Source organism: Quercus robur, chromosome 1 (assembly GCF_932294415.1).
Source record: "Quercus robur chromosome 1, dhQueRobu3.1, whole genome shotgun sequence".
In the NCBI taxonomy this organism is placed as follows: Eukaryota; Viridiplantae; Streptophyta; class Magnoliopsida; order Fagales; family Fagaceae; genus Quercus; species Quercus robur.
The window spans coordinates 54039568-54053376 of record NC_065534.1 but is presented as its reverse complement, the minus strand read 5'-3'; the positions used below and the strand labels follow the sequence as shown (position 1 = coordinate 54053376).

The window sequence follows — 13809 nt, the reverse complement described above, 5'->3', positions numbered from 1 at the left end:
ACAATTTACCATTTAAAATTTAGGACAATTTTTTTTAGTAAAAAAATAATAATAACTAAAATTCTCTTTAATACATACAAATAAACATATAAAGATAACTAGCCCTCGGGACAAAGCATTTATTATATTTCCTAATAACATATTGATGCCTCAAAAGTTTGTTAGGAAGATAATTAAAAATCTTCTGGATTCCAGGGTCTTCAAAAAGGGAGAAACAAAAATTAATATGTGTCTCTGAGTTTGTCAGTTCGTCAATTTCGTAAACCTTGCACATACAAATAAATATATACAGATAACTGGCCCACTACGGGCAAAACATTCGTCATATTTCCTAATAACATATTGATACCTCAAAAATTTGTTAGGAAGATAATTAAAAATCTCCCAGATTCTGAAGGGTCTTCAAAAAGGGCGAAACAAAAACTAATATGTGTCTCTGAGTTTGTCAGTTTGTCAATTTCGTAAACCTTGCACATACAAGCGTTTATTTCTTTCTCTTCTACCTCTTCGGAAGAGCGTCCCGCTTTCTGGAAGACATTCTGTTTGAGGACATATTCCAAGGACCATTTGAGTGCTCTTCGGACACTAGTCACGACGGAGTGCGGTTGAAAACTGAACAAACCATGTTGGCCGAAATCGAAATCATCGATATTCTTTAGAAAACTTCAGAATCTGGAACTGCACAAATATAACCGAAATTATAATTTTGAATAGAATTGATACAGCATCTTCCGCCGAAGAGACTACCATTCATAATTTAGACCCTCTCGCTTAAAATTATTCTGACAAAGAAAAATAACCTCCTCGCCAACCAAACCACAAAACAAGGAAGCCCAGATAACAAGAACAGCAAGGAACGAACAGAGTTTTTCGTCTTCACTTTTTCACTTAATTTATTCTTTTCTAGTGTGTGATTTGGATTCATACGTCAGTTTTGTATTTGTTTTCAACTAGGGATGAAAATGAATACAAAACAGAAGACATGAAAAGAAAAAAAAGAAAAGAAAGACAAACATATCAAGAAAAGAAACAAATAATTTTCAAAAAGTGATGCATTAATGCCATTGCAGCTAAAAGAATCACCCCGTCCATCATTATATAGTTATTTTACCACTATCTAGTAGAAAAAAAAAAGTCAAAATTTCAAATTTCAACTAATTTTGTTTCTTTTTCTTCTTTTGAAAATAATAAAAGATGAAAAATTAAGAAGAACAACTTCTTACTTTATTTTTTATGTTCGGTGCTTTTCCCTATTTTTCATAACTATAATTTTACAAATTTGTTTGGTCTACAATATAATATAACGGAATGTAAACTAATAATTTTTAACATTAAAAAATCACTTATTTAGAATAAAAAAAGGAAAGAACGAAAAGTAAAAGTTGTAAAAGAAGTAATGCATTATACGCATACACAGAAAGAAAGTGATGAAAGAACTGACTTATATATACCTCATCAACTACTTTGTTAAATCTTTCGAAATCCTTCAATTTCACTTAGGCAATATAAGCAGTTCAGCAACATGTGCCCGAAGTGCTTGAATGCCGCCAGTAAAGCCACAATGGTACCGTTTTCTATATCTTCTTCTCATGTATTGCTGGTACATATACATAAATTTAAGTCCATGCGATCGACAGAGGCAAGCAAGGAGAAGAATGGGTCTGATTGAAAGAAAGAGAGGCTTGGTCATGGCGCACAAAGAACAAGGCTGGCTTGGGAGATAAAAAGGAGAAGATGAGGGTTAGGGAAAAACAGTAGAGGAAATAAGAAAAGGAAAACGAAAGAGGTAGGGAAAAACAGTAGAAGGAGAAACGTAGATCTATATATATATATATATATATATATATGTATATGTATATATAAAGAAAGAGAGAGAGAGAGAGGTGCGGTTAGAAATTATTACGTATGTATTTTGTGTTATGCATTTTTCTCTTTTTTTTTTTTTTTTTCTTCTTTTTCTTCATGCGTTTCAACTTTTAGGTGACAAGAATTATTGTTTATCATTGTTTACAAAACTGTTTACGCACTAAAAAATATTAAAAATAAGTCTTACAATACTATTCATATATTTAAAAATTATTTTATTATAATATTCTTAATTTTAACAGTAGAGGAAAAAAGAAAAGGAAAACGAAAGAGGTAGGGAAAAATAGTAGAAGGAGAAACGTAAAATAGGGAAAAACGTAGATCTATATATATATATATATATATATATATGTATATGTATATATAAAGAAAGAGAGAGAGAGAGAGGTGCGGTTAGAAATTATTACGTATGTATTTTGTGTTATGCATTTTTTTTTTTCTTCTTCTTCTTCATGCGTTTCAACTTTTTTAGGTGACAAGAATTATTGTTTATCATTGTTTACAAAACTGTTTACGCACTAAAAAATATTAAAAATAAGTCTTACAATACTATTTATATATTTAAAAATTATTTTATCATAATATTTTTAATTTTAACAAAAATAAATTGTATCTAATCTGATTCTATAAATTTAGTTTTTCCTGATTAGTTTTTCCTCATTTCTCTCTCGGTCTCTCACCTACCAAAATCATGTCCAGATCTAATCAATGTCAAACCACATTTATTTATTTCTTTTTTCAATTTTCCAAATGCTCTCCTCTTCGCATCTTCTCTCTCCTCTTTAGGGCTCACGCTCCCTCTATCTATTTTTTTATTTATTTTTTCTCCTCACCATAACTTTGATTCTTCCATCATCAGTCTCATCATCCCCTGGATTTTCAAAATTTTCCTTAATTGAAGTAGCTTTATAGGCTTATAGCTCGTTAGTTCCAAGGCTCTTTAGTACTGATGTAGCTTAAGCTTGTAGCTTAAAGCTTATAGCTTTGTTAGTTCCAAGAAAATTATATTGTTAGTTTCCAAAAATATTTATATGAATTTTACTAGTACGTGTCTTAAGCCACACAATAATTAATTACTTTTAAAAATATTTTTTTGAAAATTAAAAAAGTATTAACAATTTTTTCAATTTTTAAAAAAATATTTTTAAAATTAAATCGCTTAATGTATATTTTTAAGACACACATTAATCGGACACTATATATATATTTATTGATAATTGATACGTGTATTTTGTAGTTTAACGAGACAATAAGACCAAAATATATATATATATATATATATATTTTGTTAATTGAATGGTGACCGCCAGATCTTTTGTTAGGAGAAAATGGTTTTCTCATCGAATACTGATAAGAGCGTGTGAAACTTCATGTACGAGCTGGGTTTTGTGACTTTCACCTGTCTGTTTCTTGAAGTGCTACTGTAGCACAGCTTTTTAAAGATGACAGCTAATGTGCTTCAGCATTTGGAGAGAGTCTTCAGTTGTCATATACTCATATTATGTCGGAAAAGATGTCTTGGCCTCTATAAATGAAGACGGGTCTTTATGTAGCATTCTTCGTCGATGCAAAGACTCCTTGGTCCGTGTCAGACTTCTTTATGTAGATAAAGACGGGCCATCAGGGCATTCCATTATATGACAGCTAAAAAGGACACAGTCCCAGGCTGCTTCCTGTCCCTTATGGCAGGTATAGGTTTGGGCTATCAAACTTAAAAATAAAAATAAAAAATAAAACTTACATAGAATTTGAATTTATAGAACTTAAGTTTTATTTAAAACGTCATTATAAGATTTTTTGAATGCAGTTATAGGTATGGAATTCAAGTTCTATGAACTTGACTTCTATAATTTTTTTTTTTTTTTTTTAAGTTTCAAAACATGGACATATTACTAAATTTTTTAAAAAATAAGGGCAAAATACTAGAATTTCCAGAAATGAATATATAAAATGCGAAAATACATTTTTATTCTCTACATTTTGGGTCAATTTTTATTTTGGTCTCAAAATAGATTTCATTACTAATGTCGTCCCCAAAAAAAGAATATCGTTTTTAAAATGGTCTCTGTCGTCAACCAACTAACAGAAACCTACTACGTGGCAGACGAAGTGCCCTGCTTGCTGACATGGTGTTGATGTGGCCTTTAAAATATTATTGAAAATAATTATTTGGCATTTTTAAATACCCCGCATTTTAATTAATAAAAAATTAATTTTTTAAAAAGCCAAGTAATAAAATAAAAAAAATGAAAATAAACATTAATCTAATTAAATTATTTTTCTTTTTAATTTTTTTTTTAACTTTTCATTCTAAATAAACATTAATCTAATTAAATTGTCTAAAACATTTTTTTCATTAGAGAATTTTCGGAATATTAAGTTCTTCCCCATACCTATTCTTCTTCTTCCTCTCTCTTCACACAGACTCTCTCTCTAAGTTTCTTTTACCAAACTTGAAATACGAGTGTTGCAAAATTTACGAATTTGATAGTTTTTGGGATAAAATTTGCTCCACTTGAGATGAAAACATTTGTGAACTTTCATAGAAAAGCTAAAAATCCCCTGGGACATCACCAAAATTGCTATTTTTAGAACCTAATAAACTTGGTTGTATTCTGGAGATAAATTTATAGTAACCTTTCAACAAAGGTTGTGTGGATACATACATTGTCTAAGGAAAGCGTTTAATTATGTTTTTCAGTAGAGAAACGGGATGTTTAGTCCCAATTTTTTTATAAAGTAAAAAGCATGAATTCCTCTTTAATAGAGGGAGAGTGTCAAAAAATGTGGCAAACAAATGAAAAAATAAAGTTTCTAGAATCTCAGGCGTACGATAGTTGTACATAAGACATATGAGAGTATCAAGTTTCTTTTAATCAAAATTACATGTGAGTTGTATGACTCTTGAACGTACAATTATTGTACGCGTTTATGCAGAATTTATGAATTTGATAGTTTCTAAGGATCACTAAAACTCCTAAGAGCATTGTCCAAAATTGTGATTTTTGGAACGTAATAAACTAGGTCATATCCTGGAGATAAATTCACAATACCTTTTATCATGAGTGCATATATTGTCTAAGTATAGCATATTGTTGTAGCTCCAAATTCTAAAACATTTTGTTTAGAGAAGCTTGTACGTACTAGAGTTGTATGTAAGACGTACGAGATATTCAGGTTTCCTTTGCATCAATATTTCCTAAGAGTTTGCACAAAACTAGATCATACAAGTGTTGTAGGGGATTCAGCAGAATTTACGAATTTGACATTTTTTTGGACAAAGTTTGTTCCACGTGAAATGTAAACATTTGTGAATATCTTGTACATGCTAGATCATACCTCATCCCTAAGGGTTTACAACCCTACAAGGGCGCTCATGCATACACTAATTGGTTCCGTCACCTAGTTGCGTAAAGATAAAATCTATGGCAAGTAACCAAAACTCCCTAGGAGGAGATGTTGCCAAAAAACTGTCAAGAATTCCAAAGCATCAAGAGTTCAAGAGCTTTCCTAGGAAAAATCCAAAAAGATTGCCAAGAGGTCCAAGTTGCCAAAATGTCCTAGATGTCAAGAATCCAAGGGCTCCCCCAAGAGATCCAAAGGTCCAAGAGATCCATGTTATCCCAATTACCAAGACATCCAAATGTCCAAGAGCTTCCCTGAGAAGTCCGCATCATCAAGAGCCAAGTTTTCCATGTAATCGCATTTACTTGTATTGTAGAAGGCCCATTGTTGGAGCCATTGAACTCGGCATTGTAAAAGCAAACCTTGCACAAGCATTCTGTTTCCATGTAATCAAAAGCAGGGCCCATCTCGCATTGTCCAGCATCTTATAAAAGTTTCGGTTACTTGCCAATCCTGTGCATTAATCTTGCATCATAGTAAAAACTCACCATGATAAATACCCAATCAAGGGTGCAAAGCCAAATTTTTCTGAAAATGGTAGGTGCATGTTAAATAGCAAGGGCATAAACTAACTTGATTTTGGTGTTGTGTTTCCACATTGTCAAATGCAACCCGTTTCTTTCACCTTCTATTCTTTCTCAGGATCAAAATATTGCTAAAAAGAAACAGTCTAAGCTACCACCACATCATGATCCCATCGTCACTAGGTCTTGCGCAAGAGAAATGTCTACTAGTGGTACTTCTCCCTATGAGGAAAATGCTCAAGAAATCGCTCTTCTGAAGGAGCAAGTGGCAAATCAAAGAGATACTCGAATCGAGAACGAAAATCAACCCCCAATAGGACAGTATCAGGGCCACAATATACTACCCCAAGGCAATGACCAAGAAATAGATCTTTCTAAGGACAAGAACCCCCGAATCTGGGATTGGCCAAGTCAAGAGCCAAGTGGAAACTCTAGCTGAGAAGTTTCGTATCATAGAGGGCTCTGGCGCCTATGGACGCATTGAACTAGATAGTCTGACCAACTTCCCTCAGGTCATTGTGCCCACGCGCACGCTGCGCCGCATCGCCCTACATTCCGACAAAATTGGCTCGTGCCTTTTTCCATTTTTGTGTCCCTAAATTCATTCCATGATTTTAGAGGAGTTTTCCAGCAAGCAGTTCAACGTTCCAAGCGTTCTTCAATTTTCTATCATTTTTCCTATTTCCTGACTTCCAAAAATTATGACAAATATGTTGAATCTAGCCTCCAAAATTTTACAGGTTAAAGGTTGGATTTTTCTTAGTATGTGTGCAAAAATCAGGGCAAGACTCCAATAATTGCTCCAAAAAAGACCCCTTATTCCTCCTCAACCAATCAATGTTTCCTGATGCTAGACTAGATTTTTTCCTAAGTGCTTTTTAGGGGGGGAAAGAGTAGGAGGGGTCCGAAGAGGTTAGCTAGGCTTGGGAGCAGCACCCACCCCCCCAAGTGCTGTTATGGCCTTTGAGGGGTCCCAAAGGCATGCCACGGCCTTAGCATCCCACCCATAGGGTATGCCACGACCTCGCCTGCGTGCCCACGCCGTGCTGCCACAGCCCCTCAGGCATGCATGCTAGGGCCTTGGCAGTGTGCCCCCAGGGGCCTTGCTCCTTGCCCCCAAGGGCATGCCAGCGTGCCCACACAAGCATGCCATGGCCTTGGCTGCGTGCCTTGGCCTTGGCTGCTACATGCATGCCCAGGCCTTGGCTGTTGCATGCCCTGGCCTTAACTGCCTGCCCATGGGGGTTGCCTTGGTCTTGGTTGCTGCATGCCCTGGGCAGGCAGTGGGCATCCCAGGGGCATGCCCCCGTGCACGCCGTGCCGCTTCGTCCCACATTCCAACAAAATTGGCCCTTGCCTTTTTCCATTTTTGTGTCCCTAAATTCATTCCATGATTTTAAAGGAGTTTTCCAACAAGCAGTTCGGTGTTCCGAGCATTCTTTAATTTTTTATGATTTTTCCTATTTTCCAGCTTCCGAAAATCATAAAAAATAAAATATGTTGAATCTGGCCTCCAAATTTTGATAGTTTAAAGCTTGGATTTCTCTTAGCATGTGTGCAAAAAATCAGGGCAAGACTCCAATAATTTCTCCAAAAAAGACCCATTATTCCTCCTTAACAAATCAATGTTTCCTCGTGCAAAACAGATTTTTTCCTAAGGGCTCTTTTGGGGGGAGGAGGTATTCGGCGATGCACAGGGGCGACCCCTCTTAAGCTTGGCCACGGGTAGGCATGCTTATGACGAGCCCTCAAGCCCCAACCTCTCATGCTCCATGGCATGAGGTGGTCCCTAAATGCATTGCCGAGGTGGTCCAAAGTTAGCATTTCACGTGTGGGTGGTATTGCTGCGGCACGCTCTTGCAAGGCAGACGGTGTTAGTTTCACCTATTGCCACGCAGAGCAAGCCTAAGGTGATGATCAAACGCATTGTGAAAGACCTCTCTAGTGCCATTTTTCCTCGAGTCCACACCCATCCGTGCCTAGTAGCGGGGGGGGGGGGGGGGGCGATGGTTATAGTAGCCGTGTGGTGGGGGGATGCATGCATTCATGGTATAGCTTAGGAATGCTATCGCAACGCGAATGGTGTTAGTTTCACCCATTGCTACGCGAAGCAAGTTCCATGGCAACCACTGGGGATGTATGTGTCTTTCTTACTATGCAGCTGTGTGGTTGCAACTACGACGACAACGACGATTGTGGCAGTGTAGTTCCTATGTGTGGTTGGTGAGCCATGCAAGCTTGGTATAGCTTGGGCACCCTCTCGCAAAGCAAACGGTGTTTGTTTCACCCATTGCTACGCGAAGCAAGTCCCATGGCGACCATCGTACCTCTACGCGACAACGACCCATCCTTACAGGCACATGGTTTAGCATTGTTGTCCTTCACGCCCAGCGATGTGGACTCAGCACCACTTGATGCTTCCTCATGCGCGATAGGCCTCACGACGTGTCATTGTGCGGTACGTTTAATAGTGTTGCAGTCAAGCGTACATGATAGCGTGTGAGTGGTGGCAGGGTTACTTGGCTTGGAAGCTCCGTGCTCGCACATCGAACTGTTCGGTGTGCTCCCAATCAGCGTTGTTTCGAGCATCGCTCTACACCTCGAACGCAATTCAGGTCCCTGTGTTGCATACCTACCTTGAAGGCACTTGTCCCTCTAGTTGATTTGTTTGTAGTCAATGCTCCTTGCGGGGTGTCGGCAGGACCTCGAAGCCGTCCTCATGTTCGATGCATGCCTTGCCTCTACGTTGTCGCTGTGGACCACGTGGGTATGCTTGTGGCCTCGGATGTAGAACATTATATGGCTTTGGGGCCTCTAGCCCCCTTTGCCAACTTACCTAGCGAGCGTCATCGCTCTGCCCCGCACGATCGCCGTGCTCGTCCACGCCCTTCCTCACCCTCGGGCAAGCCAAGGCCTCCAGGCGACGCCAGCATCGACGAGGAATGCTACCTGGTTGATCCTGCCAGTAGTCATATGCTGGTCTCAAAGATTAAGCCATGCATATGTAAGTATGAACTAATTCAGACTATGAAACTGCAAATGGCTCGTTAAATCAGTTACAGTTTGTTTGATGGTACCTACTACTTGGATAACCGTAGTAATTCTAGAGTTAATAAGTGCAACAAACCCCGACTTCTAGAAGGGATGCATTTATTAAATAAAACGCTGACGTGGACTCTGCTTGCTACTCTGCTGATTCATGAGAACTTGACGGATCGCACGGTCATCATACTGGCGATGCATCATTCAAATTTCTGCCCAATCAACTTTCGATGGTAGGATAGTAGCTTACTATAGTGGTGACGGGTGACAGAGAATTAGGGTTCAATTCCGGAGTGGGAGCCTAAGAAACGGCTACCATATCCAAGGAAGGCAACAGGCACGCAAATTACCCAATCCCGACACGGGGAGGTAGTGACAATAAATAACAATACTGGGGATTTTGACAGCCTTCCTCCAGTGCAAGTAAGTCAAACCCAAGAAGATCGTACCATGCCTGACGCCATACTGCTATAACGCAGAATAAGATCCAGCCTCCAAGAGCTATTGAAGTCCCACGCTGGAGGCAACGCGCTAAGGAAGACAGCTCTAACCAAGCCTCCCACCCTTTCGTCTACCCAAGTCCTTCAACCTGACCCTGTTGACAAGAAGAGAAAGAGGGATTCGAAGGGTAAAGAGGTGAAGGAAAATGCCACCTTCCCAAAGAGGTTGAGGCCCATATGGGGGCCAAAGCAGCCCACACGAGATCCTTAAGTGAAGGATCAATAGTGGAGAGCGGGCATGACCGCCAAATCGTGATGCCGGCCTAGAACCCCTCTTTCGTGTTGGACGGAGCTCCCTTTCTGGCCAGCTCTTCTATAAGAGACTTCCAATAGGGGAAGGTCAGATACGTGGTCGACGATGTGGAGCGAGCCCTACTACTGCCCGGAGATTTGGCCGACTTGCGGTCAATGAGGAAACACGAAGTGTTCCTCACTTTGAAGAGAGATCTTGCTTTGGTAAGTTTACTAACTACCTTCTTTGCATTTGGCATTATAATTGATAGATTGATTGTCATTCATTATTATTATTTTTTTTTGGAAGGATGTCCAAGCTGCATACAGAGCTGAGGCGCTGGTGGCCAGCTTTCACAAACAGATGAAGGACGAAGAGGCGAGGTGGGTCGCTGCTATGGACTACTTTAAGGTGGCCGAGAAGAAGATCCGAGAGCTGAATGTCAAGCTCACTAAGGCTGATAGGGAAAAAGAAGAGCACTGAGGTTGCTCTGCAAGGGGCAAAAAAGCAGGCAGAACCTCAGTGCAAACAACTTCGTTAGACCAAGGAGGACCTTGCCACAGCGAGGGAGCTTATAAAAGCCTTAAAGAAGAAGTTGGAGGAGGCTGAGAAGGCTAAGGACCAGGCCGAGCAGGACGGTTATGACATAGGAGTAGCAGAGACCGAGAAGGCACTCAGGGTCGAGGTCTCGGGGGTATGTAGAACCTATTGTCTCCAAGTGTGGAATGAGACCCCAAACTTGGCTGGGGTGGAGGCCTCCTCTACACTTAGGAGAGCAGAGAATGTCTACTACCCCCCTACAATTTGAGAGTCTACCCTTTTAAGCTCGTCGAACCCTAAAGCTGACACCGCTGCCAAATGATCAAAGGATGATAAGGACAGTCCTACCGAAATCCTCCCTTCCTCCACTAATCCTTCCAAGGAGGTAGGACAAACTAAGGCCATTGAGGAGAAAAAAGATACAACTAAGGGGGTGGTTCCTGAGGTTACCAATCCTCCAACCGTGCCTAAGGATCCCTTCGAGGTAAAGGTGACCTCCCATAGCCAAGAGCCGGTCCTGGCAACACTCCCCATTCCTGTCAAAGAGGACTCCAAGGGTAAAGGCCCAGCCTCCCCAGTAGTAGCAACTGTCCAATCCATCAAGGCCCCAGCAAAAGATAAACTCGTGCTCAAGCTTAAGTAGCTTTTAGTATAGTTTTTAGTTTCAGTTAGTTTTCTTTTTTATTGTTGTTTTTGTCACCAAAACATGTAATCAATTTGCCTTTTTGAAGGCTTAGTTTAATAACAATTACGAGTTTTTCTTCTATACTTGTGATATTTATTCTAATCCTAGCATAGTTTCTGTTTTACTTAACACTTAACCAATAAGAAAATGAGATATAGCTTTACTTGGTTATCAACATAAGTGACAATTCAGTTATTACTCCCTACATAATCAGCAACAGGATAGACTAGACCGTCCAAGTTTATAACCTCAATAAAATATACTATTTACTTCAAAAACATACCTCAAGCTTAATTAACTTTAGAGGATCTTGCATATCACTGGACTTTCATTGATCTCAAAGAATGGTGGAGTATCTATCATCCATGGCTCCACATAACTTTCCCCTTACAGTAGATTCGGAGAATTGTAAATGACAATTAGCTTATGAACTGATTGTGGGCATACTTGCAAATGCTTTAAATGATACTCAAGCGTTCCCCTTCTCTCAAATTACCTCAATGGGGATTTTGATTATACACCATAGCTTGGCTGGTTACTAACCTTTCCAAGGCATATGATTCAAGGAACCTAACATGGACGAGGTCCTGTTTAGTATTTTCATAACCACAGAGATACCAGTTTACCCAGGGCAATTGGTTTGAGGAGCCAGACATAACCAAAGTTCTGTTTAACACCTAGTTAAACGTTTGGTGGTGCTAATTTACCCAAGGTAGGTGGTCCGAGGAACCAGACATAATCAAGATTCTGTTTAACACTTGAACAAATAATAAGAAGTATTAATTTACCCAATGAATGTGGTCCGAGGAGTCAGACATGATCAAGGTTCTGTTTAACACTTAGTTAAATAATAAGAAGTATTAATTTACCTAAGATATGTGGTTCGAGGAGCCAGGCATGACCAAGGTTCTGTTTAATACTTAGACAAATAATAAGAAGTATTAATTTACCCAAGGTATTTGGTCCAAGGTTCTGTTTAATACTTAAGTAGGTAATAAATACAACAAATAATGTTATAAGTAAAACATGGCAGAAATGTCTTTCATTAATAGTAATATCTTAGCAGGTTATTTACATTCCAGGGGCATGGTACAACATTCTAATCTAGATCTTCCAGGAAATATGCACCTATACCAGCCACTGAGGTGGGCCCTAACTTCCCCTATGCTGGGTTCTTGGCAGTGCTCTAAACCCTAAACCCTAAACCCTAAAACCTTAAAACCCTTAGACCCTAGACCCTAGACCCTTAGACCCTAGACCCTACCAAATCACCACTTGTTCCACCTTGGATCAAATTTCGGTTTCTTCCGGCCATTTCAGACTGTTTCGATTAATTTCAACCAGTACACATATTTCAGCCAGTACTAAATCTACTGATAAATGCAAAAAAAATTTACCTTTTCAAGTTTTAATAGCTATTACTTAAATAGAGCCACCCTTCGCAATTCATCTCACATCGTCAATAGCCTCAGGAACTTGGCCTTCTTCAGTTCTTCTGCACTTCATCCTCTCTGTTTTATTCTTTTCTTTGTACATTTTCTTAATTGTGTACCCATTTGTTTACTTAGTTAACCTCCACTTTTTTTCATTGAGCTTTGTATTTTGGCATTTCTATTCCAATTTTTTAGTTTTGTGAGCCACTCCACATGACCAGCATTATAATAATACAATTCAAAAGGAGGGTGAATAGGTTGCAGGTTTTCTGTCTTTCCTATCCTCTGTAATTTTTTTTGTTTTTTTTTTTTGGTCTAGTAGATATTAGGCGAAAACCACATTTTCATTCCTATATTTTCACACAATTCCACTTTGATCCCTAACTTTTTTTCCACCGCTTTTAATCCCTATCCTGAAAAAGTATCTCGTTTTTGTCTCTGCCATTACATCAGACACTGAAAATGCTACACCTACATGACCCAATAAAACCCATAAAAAATTGGCAAGTTGATAACAATTTGAAACTCTAAAAGCTAACAGCGGTGGCAAAAGGTTATTTGACATAAAAGGTTATTTGATGTGATTTGTGAGAAGGGCAAAAGTGGTTGGATCCGTTACCAAATTTAGGGTCTGTTTGGATACAGCTTATTGTTGCTGAAACTGAAAATTGTTGCTGAAAACACTGTAGCAAAATAATTTTTAAATGTGTAAATAGTACCGTGGGACCCATTTTTAATATTTTTTTTATATGTGAACAGTAACAGCACAGTACGTGAACAGTACATTTACTGTTCATAATAGTGAAATTTGTCTCCCAAAGTCAACAAAAGCGGGCCAAAAAAAAAAAAAAAAAAAAAAAAAAAGAGAAAACGCGAACTGGAAAAACGCAGACGCAGCGAACGCGGAGCCCAAACGCTCACTTAGTCACAAATGAACCAAAACCTCGACAGTTAGAGCTATGCAACAAATACCCATCAGTGCAAGACCCACCACCAACAAAAGATTCTCCACTACACTCTCAAACACATCATGCTCAAAGCTGTAGTGATAATAATAATAGTATTAGAGCATTAGCATTCGGAATACTAATGCCAAATGTAAGAGATATTTGACATTTCAAGCCCCAAAATGTATTTACATTACTCGTGCAAAAAAATCTTCCGTTGGTGGTGGGTCTTGCACCGGTGGGTATTTGTTGCATGGGTCTAACCATCCAGGTCTTGGTTCAACAAATCACATTAAGTAACAAATAATTCAGATTTTTGCCCAGCTTTATATTGGTTGAAGAGCCTAAGCTTAGATTTCAGAGTTTCAAATTGTTATCAACTTAACCAATTTTTTTTGGGTTTTATTAGGTCATGTAGGGTGTAGCTTACCATTTATATAATAAAAAGTTTCTACATCAGTCATAAAACACTTCAAAGTCAGTCTATAGTTACTCAAAAATAAAAATGAAATGGACACCATTTATATAACAAAAAGTCGCATACATTCAGGCACAAAAGACTTAAAAGACAGAGTACAGTTCCTTGTTTGGTACATGTTTTCAAACAGCATTAATCTGGCAATTCCACAAAATTC

General features: G+C 38.6%; 1 long non-coding RNA gene across 1 annotated transcript; it reads right to left on the bottom strand.

Moving 5' to 3' along the window:
• Positions 1-221: 221 nt before the first annotated feature.
• LOC126714386 (uncharacterized) lies at positions 222-1812 on the bottom strand. Its single transcript, XR_007651591.1, has 2 exons — positions 1452-1812; positions 222-678 (listed from the first exon to the last, which is right to left on the bottom strand). It is a non-coding gene; the product is annotated as an uncharacterized LOC126714386 (long non-coding RNA).
• Positions 1813-13809: the final 11997 nt, after the last annotated feature.